Source organism: Megalopta genalis, chromosome 13 (assembly GCF_051020955.1).
Source record: "Megalopta genalis isolate 19385.01 chromosome 13, iyMegGena1_principal, whole genome shotgun sequence".
Taxonomy (NCBI): Eukaryota; Metazoa; Arthropoda; class Insecta; order Hymenoptera; family Halictidae; genus Megalopta; species Megalopta genalis.
Window position 1 is genome coordinate 140679 of NC_135025.1, and position 22785 is coordinate 163463.

Below are 22785 nucleotides of genomic sequence, written 5' to 3' on the forward strand. Positions count from 1 at the left end.
ATTATTATGTGAAAGCAAAAAATACGTCAATGTAAATACACATTGAACAATAATAGTTTATGCGATATTTTGGCTGGAGATTAAAAACATGCGCCACTTTAAATCTAACTTTACGAAAACCAGTTCGATCTCATCTATTTCACCTTCGTTTAATTAGAAAAAAGATATTGTGTTACTGTCGACGCCATTTCATGTTACAGCCGTCCAGATGTACGATACAATTGTATCCAGCCTTCAGTTTTTGTTAACAATATTTTAACAATATTTTTACCAATGCAATAGTTCTCGCGTGATCATAGTACAGAGTGAAATTATGACTTTTTCGATCACGCTCTCCCTCTACTTTTTCCCATACTACGCCTCCGATAATATCTGTCCGGGCCAACGATCGCACAATGCGCGACCGAACAAGAGCATTCGAGCATTTTCAACAAGCAATTGTTAAAACAACGTCATCCGCGTGCCACCTGCAGTCGGAATCCGTACAAAAGACTCGAAAAAAGAATCCCCCGGGCTGTCTACACCCTCTCGAAAAAGGATGAGCAGGAGGGAAAACGGGGGAGGGTGAACGCGAGCGAGAGGGGGTGGTCCCGCGGTACGCCGCCACCGAAGGCATCAGCATATTATCATGACCATGTTCGGCCTGCTTTTGACATATCTATTACGCGTTTCCGAATAGAGGCGACTTCGAATTCTATGCCTGTTCCGTTGCCTACCCCCGCGCGCCCCCGCCTCTATCCGTATCGCTCTCTTTCTCTATCCCGGTCGTTTCGGCTCGGTGCCCCTCCGCCTTGCCAACGTCGTTGTCAACGGGGCCGAAGAGAAGAGAAACCAGAGGGCGGAAGTAGAGAAAGGGACTTCGGGGGCGGCGAGGGGGGTGGAGGGGCCCCGCGGAGCATGGGGCGAGGGCAGGATGCTGCAGACGTAGAGGTCCAATTAATCAGCCGGGGCGTGAAACGAGGAGGGGGATTCAGCGGAGGGCTAAAGGGTGGCTTCGAGGGCGAAGGGCGGCCAGGGGTTGTCGCAGGGATTGCGATGACAGATCCGCCGTATCTGTCCCTATCTACTCGGGGCATTAAATTCGCGCGATGCCAGTACCGGCACCGGCACACCGGCACCATCACCATCACCGCGGCTGCGATCCTCTTGAATCGGTTAACATTCCGTTGTACCCGCCGGTTCAGGTTTCAATTAAATCGATTCCACCGCGGACACCGGACCGCATCCGAGCATGGCCCGTCGCACGCCCGAAAAGATCCGAGGACCTGTCGATCTGCCGAGACGATCCGAGGATCCGTCGAGCCGCGAGAAGATTCGAAGCACAGTGCAAGAAGAATTGGTAATCCGACGCATCTGTGATCTTAATGACGCTATTCTGGTTTTCCTCGCTGGGTGCTCTAGCGACGAGAGAGCATCTATAATATGATCAATAGACACGGTGTCCCAAAAATGTCTCGCAATCCGAAAGTGGCGGGTTCCTCGGGTCATTCGAAGCAACTTTTTTCTTTACAAAAATGTTCTCCGGAAAACAGTGACCAATGAGAGGCGAGCTCGAATTTCCTCGAAATTGCTTGTCCATGATCTTTATAAACTTCTGCTATAAACTTATAAGCTTTAAAAATAGAGCGCACCGAAATAAATACGCTTAGAGTATACTACAATAAATTACACTTTTCTCTCAAATTGGCCTCATGATTTGCCTCGTTATATTTTTCCACGAGTTGGTATATGGGTTATATCTGTCAATGCAATATTGAAGAACGTTCTTTATTGTATATAGTACGTATCAATCATCTTCCTTATACATACGAACTCCGAAAATAAACGAAGTTATAGCGAGCTTATAACATTAACGATATACTAAACTTCGAAGGCATTTTACTATTGAAACATACTGTACTGTAATATATATATAATAGTATACTGTACATACTATACTGTATTATATATATATATATAATACATATAATAATAATAATATAATACAGGATAGTATGTACAGTATACTATTATATATATTACATATATTACATATTATATATATATTATATATATATTACATATTATATATTATATTATATATTACATATTATATATATATATAATATGTAATATATGTAATATATATATAATTAACAAGAGTGTTTATATATATATATATAAACATACTATTGAAACACTCTTGTGCCATTTTTCTTCCAAAATATAGAATCTGCAGAGCTGAAGTTTACCATTGTAAATGCAGAACATCTCGCGAGATTTGCGCGAAGAAGAATCGGACACGATGATGTCGGACTTCATTTTTCCACTGTTTTGTCCGTGTGCGCATTGCGCAACGGCCGTAAAATAGACCGTAATGACTGGTTCATATTGTATTCCCAGTCCTCACCGTTTTGTAAAATGATTTCATGATATCGCGGCCTATTTGTATATCTGGTAAACACGATAAAATGGCAAACTTTATTGAAGCTTCAGAGAATTTTTACGTTATCGCTCGAATCGCTTAATAAAGCGATTACAGCTCCATTCGGAGCTTGTTTTTATAAAATCCGCCATTTATTCGAGCGGATAAAATACTCGACAGAAAATGGAAATTCTTTTTCACCGCACCCGTTGCTCTGCAACGATCTTCAACGATTTTAATTCGAATCGATGTTCGCGGTTTAATTAGCACCGTTAGAACTCTTTGATATCTTCATTATAGCAGGATATATATATGTATACATCGAGTTCCTTTATGCGACGCAATTTTAAGCAACGAACATCGCGTCTCACATATATGTTAAGCGTTTCATTTCGTTCGATTTTATTCCATAAAGAATAACAACACGCGGATGTTGTTCGTGGGATGATGCGCGCGGATTAAAAAGTGCTCGTAGGGAAAAAATTACCAGTTAAAAAAATCGATTAAAACTCGTCGCGTCAAAACCTGTCCCATTTAATCGCGTGGAATATTTTTTTATCAACGCAGCGGCACGGGAGCGACGCGGGGGCAGAATTTCGGCGGGATTCGTGGTCCGCGAGCGTGCTCGCGCGCGATCGTTCGCCCGTAAAATTCAGTAGTACAAAACACGGATGTCGCGGCGTATGAGATATGGGACTGTAAAGGATTAATCGAGGCTGTCTAGATTGATAGCAATTTATCTTGGTAATTAATTTATCTTGCCAGCCGATACGAGATGACATTATAACCCCGTTGGTTATGAAAATGATTTACGTAATCGTAATAGAAATAATTCACTAACATTATATCCACAGGGGATGAAATTTCGAGCGGTCACACACCGAGTGTATTTATCGATTTCGATTCAACGAGCCGGTTGCAATTTTATTGGAGAAACACATTCGGTTATGATGCATTGCGTTTTGTCTTTCCGCGTAGCCGATGACATTATTTTAATTCCTACGTCTCAGTTGTTATTGCTCTACGAGCAATTCAGTCTTTTTATGCGCACTGTGGCTCAAGATTTTTTGTATAATTTTTTCTCTTTTGTATATAAACATTAGAAAAATAGAAATTTGTATAAAAAATTTTTTATTTAGCGCTATGTAATCGATATTACGCAAACAGTATAACCGCTTAAGGGGGTTGAAACTGTCCTTTAGACGATTTATATCGTCTATGGACCATTCGATTGATCGTAAAAAGTTGATCACGCATTTTTGAGAATTTTTTCCAACCATTTTTTAATTAGAAAATTTTTGTGATGAAAATCCTAATTGTAAAAAATGAAAATCCCTTTAAAAGTACAAATTTCTTATAGAAATTAAAAATGCACACCTAAGAAGAGGAAAACGTAATAGCAGAAATGTGTGCTATTGTTTTTAGAATAAAGTCTCTTTATTGAACTAATTAATATCTATATTGTTGTATATTAGTTGTGGTTATATGTACTTCATACATTGAGTTTATAGATCAAAATTCTATTAAATTTATGTGATTGCTATTAGGCTATCTGGTAAGTGATACTATTGATCTTTCATATTTTTTCCAGTAAAAGCTGCTTTTATCGTGATCATATTTTTGCAGCATTTTTCAAAATATGGAAGAAAATTCACATTGTGTATAGCGTGAGATAATCTGATGCAAAAAAAGAACAACGTACAAATCCAATTTCGACCAACACATAATATACTTTTTAGAACAATATCCAGCAAATATGCGGGCATATTAAATAGTTCTTAAAAGAAGTATTAAGCTCACCACGTGAAATGGATTTATCTTTTAGGTACAACATTCTATATTCAATTTTGTTCGAAACGAACCAAGTCAATTCTTTTTTCAAATCTTTTTTAAGTATATTATGCTAGAACTAGACCGTGTTGACGTTTCGTAACATATCAGATATATAAACAAACTGAACATCTAATTTCGTCTGAGATTTATACTAAAATGCTCGATGCACAACGTTTTCTATCAATCTCGCGATTGACTAAAAAATCGGTCGTGTAATAACAAAGATCTCAAAGGACCCAAATCCCATTCAGGAAGAACAAAATGATTAAATTATATAATCATTATAAATTATTATATTTTAATATATTATTATATTTTAATCATTATAAATGACTAAAAATAAACTATACAGGACGTCCCAAAAGTTACTTGCTATCGGAAAATGAGGGGTTCCTGAGGTCATTTGAAGCAACTTCCTCCTTAACGAAAATGTAATCCGCGGCTTTGTTTACGAGTTATTAACGAAAAACACCGACCAATCAAAGGCGAGCTCGACTGATGCAAAGCGGCCGAGCCAACCAGCACGAGCGAATTCCGCTCATTGGCTCGGCCGCCTCGAGTCAGCTGATCTCGCCTCTCATTGGTTACTGTTTTTCGCCAATAGCTCATAAACAAAGCTGCAGATTGCATTTGCGCTAAGGAAAACATTACTTCAAATCACCCGAGGAACCCCTCATTTTTTCCGATTACGAGTCACTTTTGGAACACCCTGTATATTTAACTACAGTAACACAAATCTATAAGAAATTCGAACCGTTTTAAAGTATCTAAAGTAAACGGTAAGCTAAACTGGATCTAGACCGATCTAGTAAAATGGATCTGTACCGCTCTAGGTGGGCAAAAAGGATCAAGACCGTTCTTTCGAACAAAATGGATCAAGATCGTCCTCGCAAAATGGATCAAAACCCCTCCTAACTGAGAGAATGGATCGACACCGCGGTAACTGACAAAATGGATCTACACCTACCGTCCCAAATAACGAAAAGGATCTAGGCCGTTCTAATGATCGCAGCCAGCAAAACGGATCTGTCGGAGGACAGATGTGAGTCATTAACACGTTCCGTGCCGAGCTTTTTTTACTCGAATCTTCACACTTTGATATTTTACTAAAACTTGATGTATCACGTGCAATATTATTAATTCTCGTACACATAACAACGTAACAAAAACTTATCAACGCCCATTCTTGCGGTGGAAATTGATTCTTCGGTTCTAAATTTATTGTAAACAATTTGTTCAGTTCACTAAGTAAACATGCAAGCGTGTACCATCGATGGTACACGTGGCACGGAACGTGTTAAAGTATCAGCGACTGATCAAGGGTGGTCGGCAGTAAGAAAATAACGAATCACATTGGGTTGAAAACGGTCCCAGGGGTGTGCAAAAAACAGCAACAATTGGGACCCAGGAGGCGGTGTCGCGACGTTGCCAGGGTGTATGCCGACGTTGCCAAATGTATCTGGCGACGATACCGTGACAAGACTCCAGGTATCCAACTGTGCCGAACCCGAGGCCGTGAGAAACTAAAGGCCGGTCATTTTGCGATAGAACAATGCATCGAAGCGCGGACCGATCTTGCACTTTGGGATGCATGTAAAATGTCGTTTCCAATATGACGGTAACAGGTCCACGCCGTAGCCGTTCAAGCGTCACGCTGGCGAACCTACAGCATATAGTCCTACCCATAAACTATTGCGCGATAAAAGCCTCTACAAAATGACACTTTGTTGTTAGTCATTATCGTAAACAGTTTATGATAGATACAGTAACCAGTCCTTCATTTAAAAGGACAGTTTCTTATTTCACTTGTGTATCCTTCAGGTTAATCACTTTCCTGGAATGAAACATTTCGTACTTTATTTCGCGAATAATTTTATTTTATCAAATATAAATTTCGAGACTTTGTTAATGATGAAGAATTGCACGATAAAAGCCTCTACAAAATGACACTTTGTTGTTAGTCATTATCGTAAACAGTCTACGACAGATACAGTAACCAGTCCTTTATTTAAAAGGACAATTTCTTATTTCACTTGTGTATCCTTCAGGTTAATCATTTTCCTGGAATGAAACATTTCGTACTTTATTTCGCGAATAATTTTATTTTATCAAATATCAATTTCGAGACTTTGTTAACGATGAAGAATTGCACGATAAAAGCCTCTACAAAATAACACTTTGTTATTAGTCATTATCGTAAACAGTTTATGATAGATACAGTAACCAGTCCTTCATTTAAAAGGACAGTTTTCTTAGTTCACTTGTGTATCCTTCAGGTTAATCATTTTCCTGGAATGAAACATTTCGTACTTTATTTCGCGAATAATTTTATTTTATCAAATATCAATTTCGAGACTTCGTTAACGATGAAGAATTGCTTGCCCGCTTTAGAATTCTACTAATGAATTGTACTAATCTGAATTTGATCTGTTTCTTCTAACGTTAACAGTTTAGTTAAGAGATTTAGCATTGTTGACATTTGTGCGTAGGTAAGTTTCCTTCAAGTTTCTCTAGTCTGCTACATTGTTCGAAAGATCTCCTTCCTTTATACTTGAAGTTTCGTTAGCATTGGCGTTGGTCCTTCTAATTTTAATTATATTTCCATAAAGCCTTGTTAACTCGTTCGAGTAGAATTATTTGTTGCTTGGTGTATACGTTTGAGCTGGCAGTAACTGTTCGCCGCATTTGGTTTGCTATCCTCTAGCTCTAATTGCGGGAAATAGTTTCTCTTTTTCTCAATCTTCTTTCTTGTTATACACGATCTTACTGAAGTGAAATCACTTTTAAACACGACACAATTCCACGTCCGTTCTTCAGTTCCGCGAAGAAAATACAAGTTCACCGTGCTGGCAAGTGAAAATTACTCGCAGCATCATATAGCCGAGCAGCGGCAACAGTCCAGCGGAATTCTCGTCGCCATTTCCATATTCTTGGGATTCGCGAACCGTTAATGGAAGTTGATTCTCGCGGCTGATAAGATAACTGCAGCGGAAATAAACTGAAGTCATTTTCAGCTCGATATCGCGGCACGGACGGATCCCAGATACCGGACGAGGCGAGGCGAGGCGATCGGTCATAGCCTTCGTGTAATTATCGTCTCGTTATGCTTTCGAATTGGTTCCGAGGAGGCGAGACCGAAGAAACATATCTATTCCCCCGCGTTAGATGCACGCGTTATCTCGAACGCGTTTCGGTCGACCGATGCACGTCCGCACGCGGCAGCGGAACGAAAATCGGACGCACTTCCGTTCTGTTAATTTACTGGCAATTATGCACGGCCGTTAACGCGATTACGTTTCCGGCTGTACGCGAGCCATTAGTTTGAACGTGTGCAAGCGTCGAACGCGCGTAAGCCGACGTGAGAAATTCGGGAATAGCGTAGCACAATCGGCGCGGCGCGGCGATTTCATCTCGCTGACAGCGTTCGCGTAACCTTCGACAGGTGAAGAACCTTAGCCACGGTCGCGAGGCTGCTCCAAACCCGGTGTCAAAATCTCGAGTCATCGTATCGTACTCTCGAGGCCGTACACTTCCTAACTCGTGGCCCTGGCTCGGGTTAACCACCTAATTTTCTATTCCGCTCGTGTCCACCTTCCGTCTACGTAACACTCTCGCTTATCTGCCGACTGGGTCACGACTCGCTGTGTGCCGGGTTCCGCATAGTTCCCGTAACAATTAGAATCTTCGTTCTAATCGGGCACCGAAGGTGTAATAATTATTTGAAGAATTTTCGTGGAAACTGTTAATAAGGAAAAACGTGCACGTTATTCTAGTTGAAGCTGTTCATCGCGGAATCTAAAAGAAATTAAAAATAAAAAAACACATTGAACGAAGATTTCACTCTGTGAAATCAAAAGTAAAAAAAAAAAATTAAAGTTTTCTAATTGAATTCATTTTATGGTGATTAGACTGCGGATTTTATACGTTTATGGCAAAACTTAATTACCTTCATATTATATTATTATATTTATTATATATTATTACATATATTATATATTATATATTATATTATATATATATTATATATTATATATTATATATTATATTATATATATATTATATATTATATTATATATATATATTATATATTATATATTATATATTATATATTATATATTATATATTATATATTATATATTATATATTATATATTATATATTATATATTATATATTATATATTATATATTATATTATATATATTATATATTATGTATTATATTATAAGTGCTTGTACGTATTATTTTTATGAAGACTGGATTATTTTCAATAAATTTTAAATCAATTCTGGCAGAATAATCGTACAGTGAGTAACAATAATATTCGAATATATCTTCTAAAACGCAATATCTTTTTAAAAATTGTATTAGATGACTTGAATTTATTCGAGACGTTCGAGAGACTTAGTGCACTAAACAATGAAGTACCAAAGTTCTCGGGAAAAATTCAATTGGTTGGAATTACGAAAAATATAAAAATATATGATGTGTTTATTCAACTCTTTTTTTTATCGAATCCTATGACGAAAATTGAAACAATGCCGGATCGCAGAAACTCGTATGTGTGCAGAAAATTTAATTGAAATTGATTAACGATGTTACATTCCGTAAACAATTAAAGATAGTAAAAATCCCGGTCTTTCGCAACATTCAACCAAAAAGCTAAGAAATCTGAAGATCTTTTTACGAATGAAAAATGAAATTTTCAGCATGAATATAGGTTACTGAGATCTACGGAAAACATTGTTTAAATTTTTGTTACAAACATATCGTAAGTCCTTAAAAAAAGGTGATTCCTGTGGTAATTTAAAGCAATCTTTTTCTCCCAAAAGAATGTTCTCCGCGGCTTTGTTAACAAGTTATGAACGGTAAACTCGGATCAATCAGAGAGCGAGTTCAACTGACACGTTCCGGCGCAGCCAATCCAGCACGGCGGTGCCACGCTTGCTATAACTCTGATTGGTCCGCGTCTTTCGTTAGTAACTCGTCGACGAAGCAGCAACGAACATTTTGGCTAAGGCAAACGTGACTTGAGATCGCCTCGGAAATCGCCCTTTCAGTGGCTTATAAAAGAAAAAAAGAGTTGAGAAAACATTACTTTTCTTCCTTTTGTTGATATTTCAACCGGTTGCAATTATTACTAATCGGTCGAGAAAATTATTTTTCCTCATTCTTTAGCAAACTAGTTAGTTAGTCCAATATGTCAAGACGATTTAAGTGGTCTAATTTAATTTTGGAAAGTCATCGCGTTTTAAAGGATGCCCGAATATTATCGTTTATTCATTGTACGCATGTAACCTTTATAACTAGACTGCGGATATTTATGCACGACAAATATGCAAAATGCACGTGACATTTATGAACGAAAAAATATGCGGAATATCGACGAAAATATGGAAAATTTGCACGAACATATGGAAAATATGCACGATATTAAATGTACGCTATATTAAGTGTTAAGTCTAATATCAAGTATCAAGAAACGTTTCACACTTGTTCTGATATATTATACTAAGAATTATAGTTATATTACAAGCATTTTTCCTTGAATTTGATGGCGCCGATTAGCGGCGTTTGTTGGTAAAACGTGTACGCCGAAAATGACCGTTCATATTTCAATTTACATTTTATTGCATATTCGCCGATGAATACTTTCGTCATTATTTTCAACAATTTTCATGCATAAAATTCTACATGTCCGAATTTTTAACATTTTAGAAATATTGATGAGCACATGTGCACAAAATTCACGTTGTCGCTTCAATAATGAAACCGAATTGTTCGAACTCGAAATGTGAATAGCTACACATCTAATTAATTAACATTCAATCACTAACTCAATGTTTTGAGTTTGCTGAGATATATGTATATTCGGCATTATAACGATATAATAACTGCTACTAACATAATCCGGTTGCGATTTAAGTGCTGATTAATAGACTAAATTAATTTAACAATGTGTATGCTTTTAATCTAAAATATGCGAAACATATGCAACGTACAATAATTGCAAAATAGAAAAGATACTTCTGGGATATAAATTTGATATAAATTTCTGTCTAGGCACCATTGGTCTAAACAAGAACATATGCAACGTACAATAATTGCAAAATAGAAAAGATATTTTTGGGATATAAATTTGATATAAATTTCTGTCTAGGCACCACTGGTCTAAAAAAGAACATATGCAACGTACAATAATTGCAAAATAGAAAAGATACTTTTGGGATATAAATTTGATATAAATTTCTGTCTAGGCACCATTGGTCTAAAAAAGAACATATACAACGTACAATAATTGCAAAATAGAAAAGATACTTTTGCGATATAAATTTGATATAAATTTCTGTCTAGGCACCATTGGTCTAAAAAAGAACATATGCAACGTACAATAATTGCAAAATAGAAAAGATACTTTTGGGATATAAATTTGATATAAATTTCTGTCTAGGCACCATTGGTCTAAAAAAGAACATATGCAACGTACAATAATTGCAAAATAGAAAAGATATTTTTGGGATATAAATTTGATATAAATTTCTGTCTAGGCACCACTGGTCTAAAAAAGAACATATGCAACGTACAATAATTGCAAAATAGAAAAGATATTTTTGGGATATAAATTTGATATAAATTTCTGTCTAGGCACCATTGGTCTAAAAAAGAACATATGCAACGTACAATAATTGCAAAATAGAAAAGATATTTTTGGGATATAAATTTGATATAAATTTCTGTCTAGGCACCACTGGTCTAAAAAAGAACATATGCAACGTACAATAATTGCAAAATAGAAAAGATACTTTTGGGATATAAATTTGATATAAATTTCTGTCTAGGCACCATTGGTCTAAAAAAGAACATATGCAACGTACAATAATTGCAAAATAGAAAAGATACTTTTGGGATATAAATTTGATATAAATTTCTGTCTAGGCACCACTGGTCTAAAAAAGAACATATGCAACGTACAATAATTGCAAAATAGAAAAGATATTTTTGGGATATAAATTTGATATAAATTTCTGTCTAGGCACCATTGGTCTAAAAAAGAACATATGCAACGTACAATAATTGCAAAATAGAAATATATTTTTGGGATATAAATTTGATATAAATTTCTGTCTAGGCACCATTGGTCTACCTATTTTCTAAAGGAGAACATGCATTTGCATAAACATCCGCGGTTTATTTATTATATAATCAACTAGTCAATTCGATTATACAAGTCAACGATAACGTTGCTTCGACGCCGGAAAGTAATACTTTGAGCAAAGTGTACGAAAATGTGAGCAAGTGATGAACTCTCTACGGTAACGCGCAATGCTATGACCAATCGGGTACGAGGGATCCACCAGCATCTAAGCTGTCGTCCATTTAACCAAAGCAGAGTATTAAGCGAGGAGTGTAAGTAAATGGAAAGCTCCAGTACAGAAGCTTGGGGATTACGATGGAACGCAGGAAGTTAATAAACCGAATTTAGTGTTCGCCATTAGCTCGTGCCAGCCCTTTGTATCGTCTTGAATCTAATAACCAAGAACGTGTCGCGCGGGAAAAGTATCGGAAATCATAAATGTCGCGGATACGATAGCGATTTCGGAGGATTGTCGGCGCGGGACGAGGCGCGAGCTGCTGCAAAAAATGCGGTAACGGCCGGGAAATGCTAAATCTGTCAAAACGGAAGAACTATTTCAAGATATTCGACCCGATTCGTACATTTCGTTCGCGTTTCTATCGGCGGCGGCTGTCGAATATTTCAGCAATCTCCATATATACGGAGGTTCGGAAACGACCGGGAGCTGCGAGAGAGTTCGGATTATCGTGAACAATTGCATTCGCGCTGCGAACTTAAACATCGATGGATATTTATTAAACGTAACAATTTTCCGCGACATTAGTCCACGTTGGTAATACCGGTGTCAGCGTGGCCGGGCCCGGCACGCGAATTCGAGTTACGGGAAATGACAAGCTTAACGTTGAATTTTCAGGTCATTCATTACCGATGTATGCAGCAATGCAGTTGCGACCGGTCATGCATGATCGACCCTCGATGCGAATGGAATTCTAATGGTATCTGTCAGCGGATATTGAAATAAATATGGCCCCGGGCTATTTATATTTTCAATGCGCCCGAGTATATATTTTTTTTACGTACGCATTGATTTTTACCAACAGACGCCACTAACCAACCCCATCAAATTCGGGAAAAGTGCTTTTAATATTTTAAAAATCTTTTTTCTTATTTCTTTCGAATTTATTATTTTAATCGGATCCGATCATCACGAAGAAATTTCGAAGGTGTAAAACGAAATAGAGAAACTTGTCTCGGTTATGCTAAGTTTGCCAAGACGACTTTAGACCAGTGTTGTAGAGCTTCGAAGATTTCGTTTAGTATCTGTCGATCGAAGTATCTTCCAATTGAGGCATTCAGTGTAGAAACATTTTAAATCGAATTAAGCTGTTTTCACGAAATCCACCATAATCCCTCGTAATCCATCGTAATTAATCTTTTACGCGTAAATACACGAAGTTCTAGAGCATACCTTCACTGATCTGATCGTCAATATTCGATGTTTGTCGCACATTCTTGCGTCGGACACATGTTGCATTTGCCCGCGTTGCCATCGGAACAATTATTAACCCTTAAATGCATATTGTTGCCAATTGTCTACATTCCAGTTCCACTGAATTTTATTCGAAAACCCGAGTATGCGCGTTTCCGAACACGCGTTGATAACAATAGACGATAGACCATGTGTGAAATAAAAGACTCGACATTACCTTTGGCGAGTAAGTTATATGTTTTTTGACATTTGAATGCGGTGGGCGATAACTTCCAGGTTGCAAAGGATTTTCACGGACCGAGTGCATCGAATGCAAGGTTGCTTCGTGTCGCAACAAAAATCGCTATCGTTTTGCCGCATTTCATTTATAAATAACGTGAAAATTCCTGTACTAATAGATAATATAAATACGTGACCATTTGTTTACGTCTACAATAATTTTAGTAATAAACGCGTATCGTTGCCAAAAGTCTACGTACAACTTTTTTTCAAAATAAATACTCTATATTATTACCTAGATTTTTTTATTTATTTTTAACATAACCTATGACTACATTCCTATAAAAAACGATCTTTTAAAATTCCAAACAAAAGATCATGCATTTAAGGGTTAAAGCGTGCAACTACAATCGTATTATTAAAGGATTTCTCATTGTTCGACGTTTACATTGTAAGCGCGATGGATGGAACAAGCGAAAGCGATGCAAGTTCTAACAGAAATCGCAGAACTTTTTTCAACGTAATTTTTGTAATTTTCTCATCATCTCAATTAATCGTAGTCTAATTAATTTATATTATTTTATTATCATTAATTTATATTTTATAAAATTATTATGCTTATTCTCTAGAGAACCGGTCGGCTTAACATCGCAAAGAAATTCGAGTCATTTGGACCGATATTGGACCTGTATCGCGAAACTTTAACTCTAGGATAGAAAAAAAAGACCGCGGAACGTCGCGCGAGATCTTTCCACCGAATTCTCTCGCTGATTTCTTTCTCGAATGATTAATTTACTCACGATTGATGTACTCGCTAGAGGCGTGCCCGGCAGCCGCGGCGAATAGAACGAACAGTAAAATGGCGGAAGGAGATCGCGAGTTCATGGTGTTCTCCGGTCCACGGTGGAGCTTCCTCGTAGGACAATGGAAAAGTGTCGCAGCCGGTTCGCGTATCGGTGGTTTTTTATACGGCGCCTGTTACGATCGCATCCTTCTCGGTGATCAGTCTCGATCCTTGTCTCGCCCACCACCTCCACCAGAAAATCGCTCGCGGGTTCAAGCTTCCCAGCGGGGCGGCGTTCCATGACCACCGATACGATATTGCCGTGGGTCTCGGCGCCGCGCCGGAAACCCAATGATAATGCGACTACAAAGCCACGATCACGACCACGACCACGATCACGACCGCGGCCCCGATGTGACTTCCAAGGTGATTGTTTCGCACTGAATACGACGAGCGACGCGTGCCTCTCTCGACGGCTGTTCGGTCAAGGGCCAAGGGACAGATACGATCACGGTGACTGGCTATATCTATCTCGCGATTCGAGATTCTACCGATCGCCGAGGCCGTTCATCGTACACAAGGCATGTCAAAACCCGTTCACCATTGTTCATCCGTACCCCGCTAAACTCCTGTCCGGGGATCGAAACGTAAACGTAAGATAAAGCGTGCCTCTTATGGGACGCTTTTTACGGGGTACAAATATTGTTACGGCGACTTGTCGAAATCAAGTCGCTGTAATGTGAAACTGTCCTGTTCCGAACAACTCCTTAACCCGAGAAAGATAACCTACGTCGCAGAGGCGCCTGCGAAGACTGTTGATTTTTGTTAATTTTTCATAGAGGTCTAGTGATTTCAGTTTAAAATTACTTAACACTTTATCGTCCGGTCGTGGTTGAGGCTGCCACTCAGTAAGGACTGGCTTAGTCGCGCGCGCATTTGCTCCCAGTACCGGCTAAATTTTCGCTATTCATTGTGTTGTGCTTATTCCTTTAAAAATAATAATAAATAATAATTATTATTATAATTATAATTCATAAGGATATGGGGAGGTCAGCATACAGGAGGTCAGCTACTAACAAAACAGTAAAGAAGCGAAAACCGTCGATAGCTAAAAGTCGATTAATAGGCTGTCGGTCGATAAGCATTGGCAATCGAAAAGCCGATTAATAGGCTAGCGATCGATAAACATTGGCAATCGAAAAGCCGATAAATAGGCTAGCGGTCGATAAAGTGTTAAAATATAAAAAAATATAATATAAATGCATTTTATTTTTACAATAATGCCAAACCTTTAAAATGACTAGATTAACTTAAATAAATATCCATTGTTAGTATCAAATTGACGCCTTAGAAAAGCATGCGCCTCTGAAGCGTATGGTTATCTTTTACGTACGTTGTCATATGGTTATCTTTCTAGGGTTAAAGAATAATAGAAGATAGGGGTTGCCACGGAAGAGAGTGTTACCAACGGACAATCGAAGAGTCGGGATCGGACCGTCGAACGAGCAACATTTCAAATTGAAAGATCTAAGATATTGTGTTACAGTTAATATTCTTTATTGCAAATAAAATGCCGCGACGCGAGAGGAATGGAGTAATTCGCAACAATATTATCAACGAATCGATCGCAGCTTAAGGGGCTATTCTAGTGCGAAGTTTGCGCGTGTTTTTAACTTTGTTAGAGAATTTCTTGCAAACGAACTATTATACCTTTTGCGATCACATTGGCAAGGCTTGTTTTGTACGTGTTTCGACGACGTTTGAACATTTTTTGGAACAAGAAATAGTTAAAATTAGTGGCGCCAGAGACTCTCGAACGTAATCGTTTTTAAAAAAAGGGTCGTCTCACGGTGTCCATGATTCCGGCCATTTTGCTTGTCTGAAATGAAATAACGCGAAAGTTCCTTAACTATTATGAATTTGGTTGTTACAACAGGTGCTAGAGCGAAAGAAAAAGAAGAGAAAAATTTTTGGTAGATCCTAATAGGAGCATATACTAAATGCGTGCTTAAAATTTTGAGTCAATTGGTCAAGTAGGTTTTGCGGTATGGGCACCGTTCTGAAAAAAAACATATTTTCGAGAAAAATGCCTTCGAAGTTTAGTATATCGATAATGTTATAAGCTCGCTATAACTTCGTTATATTATTAACATCTTTGTTTCAGTTTATTTAGGAGAGTACATGCGTGTAAATGCAATGATAAAGAGAGATAGTCATATATGTCTCGAATCAACATGTGCATATGGATTGAAACTTGAAGTGACACCATCGGACAGAACTTTCCAGTAGACCTAATACATATGTATAAATCGTTTCATCATCGTGTTCCCTTTAAAAAAAATTATTAACTTTAATTACTTAGGTCGAAAATTAACTAGTTCAGAGTTTATGATTATTGTCCGGAACGCCCATAGGATCGCATCACTGTGCGCCGCCATTTCGAAATTCTCTCAGCGTTGTAGACATATTTCGGGACGCGATAATGGGTCCGATAACAATTCTGAAAAACACTAAAATGTTTCCACATTTCTTCCTTGGCCGGCAGTTTCCGTTCTTACTATAATCTGAAGATTATTATTATTATTATTATTATTATTATTATTATTATTAGTATTATTATTATTATTATACGATCTCGTTGCGCACAGTCGCGTTTTAATAAGATTGCTCCATTCTCAGATAAGACTATCCAATTACGTTTCACCGTTTTAGATGGGTGTTTAGATAGCGACTATTTATTCCGAAAAGATCGCCGTGGCTGCATGAAGGGAACGCTGACGGAAATCATGCGTTCTTTCCATCGATCCCCGACGAAGGGAACAATTAAAGTTGTTCGTGACGCGTAATCGTGTTTTCCCGGGCGCATACGTTCTCCGCGACGTTGTTATCATCGACAAACGGCAATCGGATTATGCTCCTACGACTAATCACTGTGACAGGTGGTCGTGGGATAATCGTGGAACACGGAAGCTGTTGACCGCGTGTGTGTCCGCCGCCGCAACATTGGCGGATACAATCTCGTCATTAGACTCCGGCAAAATTGCGGAGCATTTCTTGCGACCAACCACGTACTATACATATATATATATATATACACACACACCGTATGTACTGTATGTACACCGATAGTTGCAAGAAATTTTAGAAAACCATGGGATCGCTTGTAACGTCCGAACGTACGAACAACGGAAGTTTTTCCTGTCGTGCAAACGACCAGCTTAATTTACGGCTCTCGTTCGACGAAGCTATACTTACGAGCAAGATTAAGAGATCAACAAATTGCCAATGTTTGACCTGTTGTAACTTCGTCGAAGGAAATCGTAAAGATGAATCTTCGCTCATTTTCACGAACAAAATGTCTACTTTTTCAGCTTTGTTCTAATTTTATTGCGGGACGCTTTTTCTTACTTGAGTCCGATGCGAAGATACGAAGGCACTTTTGTTTGACAAAAGTTCTCCGATTGCAAGCGTCTCTCTTTTAGGTGTCTATATATATTGTGTTCGGAAAACAAAAGCGTCCCTTTTATGCTACCTTTCCTCTATGCGCTCTACCAATTACAGTCGAATGTTCGACTATTTATTTTCTCGACAATAAATTCTAACATTTTCCTTCTGATAGATAGTTTTCTCATTTATTCATCCTTGGCGGAGAAGACATCGACATGTTAAACAAAATTTCATGTTTTTCAACGGGTTTCATGCCCATGGAAAGTGGCGTGCGAGTCTTTCCGATGTCGGAAATCATAAAAATCTTCTTTCAAAGCAACTTGTTCGTAATTGATATCAATATAAATCACGGGAGTAACGAGATATCGTGTACTCGATCGAACGACTTCCGTTTCTCTGCAACGTTTGTTTCATTCTTTCATTTCAATTAACTGAAGAATTACGCGCAGTATTGTGCAGCGATATAAGCAGATTACGATTCATCGATCACGATTATCGTACTACGATAGGGCATTAGTCAGTTTAGTGAAACGAGTACGATAACGAATGTACTTGAACGTTTGTCGATCCTTGTCCTGTTAGCTTCTCGTTTCGCGTTCTTCGCGATACATCCGATATGTATACAGGATGTCCCAGAATTACAGTACTTCTGGGGAATGAAGGGTTCCTGAGATCATTTGAAGCAACTTTTTCCTTAGCGCAATTGCAATTCGCGGCTTTTTTTTACAAGGACCGGTACCATTCATTGGCTCGAATCCGTCACGCCAGGTTGATCTCGCCTCTCATTGGTCAGTGTTAATAACTCGAAAGCAAAGCCGCGGATTGCATTTGCGCCAAGAAAAAAGTTACTCCAAATGACTTCAAGAACCACTCATTTCGCGGAAGTACCATAATTTTGAGATGTTTTGTGTACTGTCGACCTAGCATGGTCGGTTTAACTTTTTAGGTACGGCTGAATTTTGCGCGAGGCTATTTCTCTCGACGGCAGAGTCTGATACTGTATATTCTGTCTGTATATACAGGGTGTCCCAAAAATGTCTCGCAATCCGCAAGTGGCGGATTCCTCGGGCCATTTGAAGCAACTTTTCCCTTTACAAAAATGTTCTCCGAGGCACCGTTAACGAGTTATCAACGAAAAACAGTGACCAATGAGAGGCGAGCTCGGCTGGCGCGAGGCGATCGAGCCAATGAGCGGAACTGGGCTTCGCGCGCTGGTTGGCTGGGCCGCCTCGCGTCGGCCGTACTCGATTCTTATTGGTCACTGTTTTTCGTTAATAACTCGTTAACGGCGCCTCGGAGAACATTTTTGTAAAGGAAGAAGTTGCTTCAAATGATCCGAGGAACCCGCCATTTCCGGATTGCGAGACATTTTTGGGACACCCTGTAGACTGTTGCAAATCGATGCGAAGACAAAAGAAGCTACTAGAGCAAGCCACTATAGTGGCGCATCGTCCAGAGAAATGACATCCGCGAAAGCCACTATAGTGGCGTATCGTTTTGAAAGATGACATCCGCGGAAGTCACTATAGTGGCGCGTCGTGCCTAAAAGGTTAAAGAGAACGTGGAAACACGGTATCACGGAGATGTCTCTCGCGGAAAACAACATCACGGTAAGATCACGGCGTGCGGTTCTTCTGTAAATCCGCCGATCTGTTGACGTCGTTGTAGATTCAGGGTCTCGTGCGTCTAGGTGCCAGTGGACGGCGGAAGATCGACGGCGATGACCATAGTAGAAGAGGGATTACGTAGTCTCGGCCTATAAATTCGCAGATGCATCCATCATCCTGGCGCTGCTCCGTGGTGCTGTTGTTGGTTGGTTTCCACTTGTAGTCGTCGTTGTCTCGAAGGTTTCGTCGTAGTTTGTTGTCGTCGGAGTTACCAATTTTGACAGCGCTGTAAATGACAGACGAGAGGAGGAAAAGAGAGCGCGTTTCATTCTAGGCCTGCTAGAAGACTTCTTGGTAAAGCTATCTATCTAGCAAGTCCTACCTTGGGTAATCGGGAATATCGGAATGACAGCTAAGGACGGTATACACTGGGTGTTAAAAACAAGTGGTTCAAGACGTGAAGGATTCGTAATACTCACCGAGAGGAGTAAAAAATTGTCGACAGAAAATCGATAAATTTTAGTATCTAGGAATATTCAATAACGTAATGATGTTATTGCTAGACCGTGGGCGTTTATGCAAAATTTATATCCCGAAATATGCAAAATATATGCAAAATTCATGGAGAATATATTCAGGAACATGAATTACTGCAATATTTAGTGCTATTTACTACTGCTACTACTACTACTACTACTGTACTTCCTCCTATTTACTTTATTCTGCATTACAATGTGTTACGATAATTTTTGTTCTATATTCTGATCCGTCAATTCGTGTCAATTCATTTATCAGATAAAATTAATTGAAGGTTCTTTCAACATCGCAGGATGCGATAGAAGTACAGTAATTTCTCCCAAATTGACTCTCAGCTTGTACGCAAAAATAGTCAAATTGGGAAGAGGAGGTACGATTATTCGATCCTTGCGCCTCGTTTTTATAGTTATTGACAATCGGTAACTATGAAAACGAGCCATAAGGCTCGAATAATCGTATCTCCTCTTCCCAAACTGTTCATTTTTGTGTTAGGGAGTAATTACTAAAGCCTTCAACCACTTCATTCCAAGACGTAGAACGTAGAATCTTGGGGAAAAAAGAAGTATTATTTTTGCTGTATTAACATCTCGTTAAAAGAAGAAATACATTTTTATTTAATTTCTCTTTAATACGAGATATGATGCAAATTTTTATTTTGCATAAAGATCTGGTTATGACTACAAAATAAATTGGTTCGGTCTTAAAAATTAATTGTCACACTCTGTATGTATATAGGCGATGGAACAGGTAGTAGAAGGAAAGGTATCCGTCAGCTGACGAGCGTCGGAGGTAGCCGCCGCAAGTTCATTATACATAGTTACGTACTGATAATCCAATAATTATATCAACAATTTAATTGGTAATCGATGATCACATCGTTACCTTGACGATGCATTCCAAGACGATTTGAATCGTCGAGATCGCCCTTGCTCAGAACGATCATCACGAAGATATTGCATTTTGTCGGCAGTCGGCTATCGCATCCGTCCGTTTGATCGTCGCATCGGACAAAAGGGTGATCAACTGGACGAGGAAGCCTTGCGGATCGCGACGTGCGCAGACACGCGTGCACGTGCATATGCCAGCGATGCGCCACGGGGAATATGAAAGCGAGAGTCACTCGGCTGCCTGTTACTCCATCCACGTTCTGCTGAACTTGACCTACTCTTTGTCTCGCAGTACACCGCTCGTTCCGCTTCTCTCACTCTCTCACTCCCTCTCCCTCTCTCTCCTCCCTCTCCTCCCTCTCTCACTCACTCTCCCTCTCCTTCTCTCTCCCTCTCCCTCCCTCTCTCTCACTCACTCTCCCTCTCCCTCTCTCTCTCACTCACTCTCCCTCTCCCTCTCTCTCTCACTCACTCTCTCTCTCCCTCTCTCTCTCACTCACTTTCCCTCTCCCTCTCTCTCCCTCTCCCACTCCCTCTCCCTCTCCCGCTCTCCTCTCTCCCACTCCCACTCCCTCTCTCTCTTCTCTCTCCCTCTCCTCTCTCTCCCTCTCCCTCCCTCTTGCGGTCGCCCACGAAACGCTCCGCGCCGCGCCGTCCTCTTTGTCACTCGGCCGGGAGTTCACCTTCGCCGTGAGCAATCGGTTCGAGTTAACCTGATCCCGACACAGGTACACCACGAAATATTTCTGCAGCTGCTTAACCGGGTCAAGTTTGTCCCTAGACGTTCTGAGACCGGGTCGTCGCGACGCGACGTCGCGTCGTTGTCCCGGTCCCCACGGACGCGGAACTGATAACGGGTTCTTCGCACAGTTGATTCACCGTGTCACTGGTCTTCTCACCTGCGCCCGTATATTTGTATTGTTTTTCTCGGTTTGCCTGTGCGGCGCGGGGCTCGGCTCTCGGCGAGGTCTGCATGGCGAAAGTGAATATTGATTATTTTCGGGAGGGGTTCAGTGAACCAGGTACAAAAAATATTTGACTGAAAATGGAGATTGAGTAAAGGTGGACACAAACGGATTGCTCGAATTTTCGTAGGAGTGTCGATGAGATGCACTTGATTGATTTTTATTAAATTTTATTTCTTAACGATTTTCATGCCTGTGCTCACTTTTGAAGAAACACATTATTTGAAATATATATATATAAATATAATATATATAATATGATATAATATAATATAATATAATATAATATAATATAATATAATATAATATAATATAATATAATATAATATAATATAATATAATATAATATAATATAATATAATATAATATAATATAATATAATATAATATAATATAATATAATATAATATAATATAATATAATATAATATAATGTAATAATAATATAATATAATATAATATATATATATATATATATATATATATATATATATATATATATATATAATATATATTATAATTATATTATATAATTATGTTATTATATAAATTATATTATATAAAATTTAAGCCTCTTATTAACACCAAAAAATTACCACCAGTCGAATGACTGCTTTCCCATGTAAAAATTACAATAACAATTAAGACAATTTCCTGAAAAATTATTGCATAAATTACATTATCGGAACAACTACTACAACAAAAACTGTACGAAATCTAAATAAATTGGATCTTTTCACTCTTATCGAGCAATGCGTACAAATGAATTTTATTATTCGCTAGGTCTAGCTAGTTAAAGAAAACAAAGAATTACGAGTGTCACGTTCGCGCTATTCTCAAATGTTAAATAACGAGAGTTTGGTCGTTGATACCGAAGTTCGAAGTTTGCGCAAGGTCACCTCGTCGTTCGGCGTTAAATAATGGAAGGACGGTTAAATATTTGAACGGCTATAATTTTAGTCTGACATTGGTCGCGTCACCCATGCCGTGAGGTCGAAGGCCCAGTCTCCGAACAAGGTGTCACTGACACCGCAAGGCCGGCCAACCGAAATTTCGTACAGTGCACTCGAGATAAGCGGCCTTGACGACCCATGGATAACCAACATCAACTACAATCGTTGGCCTACACGCAGAAATTTCTGCCCGAAATTCGTTTCGAACCATGACGATAATTATTCAACAACACGTTCGCCATTAGCGTCGCGATTTGCGATCAAGACGATCCCTACGTACTTTGTACATAGGAGAGCAAATTAATTTTGTGCATGCTAATCCATTTAATTATATATATATATATATATATATATATATATATATATATATATCTTATTTAATATGAAATTTTATATCATATATGTAATTGCTTGATTGAAAATGGAATATTCATTATTACATACAGTGGCCCACAAAAGTGTTCGTACATTTTTTGAAACGTAATAACTTTTTTGAAACTCAATTAAATAACTTGAATTATTTTTAGGTGATAGAGGCACTTAAATATCTTTTTTTAATTTTGCTATTACTTGGGATGATAAAAAAAAAT